At 42.3% G+C, this 1,575-nt stretch overlaps 1 non-coding gene across 1 annotated transcript; it reads right to left on the bottom strand.

Moving 5' to 3' along the window:
- Window positions 1-745: 745 nt before the first annotated feature.
- LOC144504956 (U2 spliceosomal RNA) lies at window positions 746-937 on the bottom strand. The gene has a single exon (XR_013499737.1). It is a non-coding gene; the product is annotated as a U2 spliceosomal RNA (small nuclear RNA).
- Between the last annotated feature and the right edge of the window lie 638 nt (window positions 938-1,575).

Raw genomic sequence — 1,575 nt, forward strand, 5'->3', positions numbered from 1 at the left:
TTTGTTACCTAAAAACACCATTTAAAAAGTATAGTATATGCAGAAAAATATTAGCCTTCAATAATGTCAGCTCCATGGGCAACCATTCATTTTTACAAGGCAGTGTGCTTTAAATTTTATACATCACTCTAATAAGCAACTTTCAATTTATTTTTTGTTTATAGATCCAATTCAGTCCAATTCAGAGTCTCATCAAGTGAGTCATTCCTGATCCAAGCTGACAAGATGTGGAGATGCTGGCGTTGGACTGGGGTAAGCACAGTAAGAAGTCTCACAACACCAGGTTAAAGTCCAACAGGTTTATTTGGTAGCAAATACCATAAGCTTTCGGAGCTTGCTGCTCCTTCGTCAGATGGAGTGGTCTCTGTTCTCCAACAGTGCACGGACACAGAAATCAAGTTACAGAATACTAATTAGAATGCAAATCTCTACAGCCAGCCAGGTTTTTGGTAGTGGGGCAAAAGTTGAGCCCTCGGCTGAGAACTTCGATTTCATCTGGCTGAAGTGTGTAGTCCGATAAGTTGACAATGGACTTTCCCGCAGTGGTACTGTTTTCTACTGTGGTACCGGGGGAGGCTTGGTTGCTGCTGGTGGTGATGTCGAGTTTCTCAAGTTTCCTGTTCTTGGTGTGCATGTAGATGGTGTAGTTCCTTTGTCTCGTCTGCTTGGCAGAGTTTCGCAGCTGGTCTGCGTGACAAGACAGCTGACAAGACAGGGCTCTCACCGCCTGTCTTGGGCTTGATCTACATGATCCAAGCTGATTGGAGCAGGCATTGCACCTCCTCCAAGGCTTGATCTCATTTGCATCTTAGCCAAAAGGCCGAGATGCCGCTTAAAAAAATTGCTTCAAATGAAACTAAAATGTAACCTAATGACTTCAACCAAGTGCAGCATGTTGATACTACACTTGATCTTAGCCAAAAGGCCGAGAAGCGATTTCTCTCGGAAAACACTATAGAAATAATCCCTAAGAGTATAATCTTAGTTCCAGTATAGTCAGATATACTGTACTTCCAGGTAACCAGGAATAGGAGCTCTGGTTGATTATTTCCTTTTGTTAACTGAGGTGAAATGTAATCACTCTCTTGTTGCACTAAGTTCAGTACGAATATCAGATAGCAGAAATTTCTGTTGGCACCCCCCTGCTGTGCATGACTCAATTCCAGCACTGCATGTGTAATTGAGGAACTCAGCCATTGCAATACTCCATTTGCAACACACACATTTTTATTTTGCTTTTTGTGATCTACTAATCGTTGACAAGCACAGCACAGGCCAAACGAGTGACTGCACTTGGGATTTTACCAGTATGCATGATTTAACAGCAGGACTGCAAATTAACAACTGAGCCACTGTGATTCCCTGACTGTGCTATCCCAGAAGGAAAAAAAACAGTTCGGACCAGTATTCTTATTTTGCCGTTTTACTGTTTTTTACCTTCTGGGATGTACCTATGGCACTGGTAAAGTTGGGTACACCACCAAGTCAAAAGTTTCCAATTACATCTCTGATAGGAAGGACAGCTCTACTTTGTGCGTGAAGTATACAGCCTTCCATTGTCCTATGTCACACATG

The sequence above is a fragment of the Mustelus asterias genome, chromosome 15 (genome assembly GCF_964213995.1).
Source record: "Mustelus asterias chromosome 15, sMusAst1.hap1.1, whole genome shotgun sequence".
Taxonomy (NCBI): domain Eukaryota; kingdom Metazoa; phylum Chordata; class Chondrichthyes; order Carcharhiniformes; family Triakidae; genus Mustelus; species Mustelus asterias.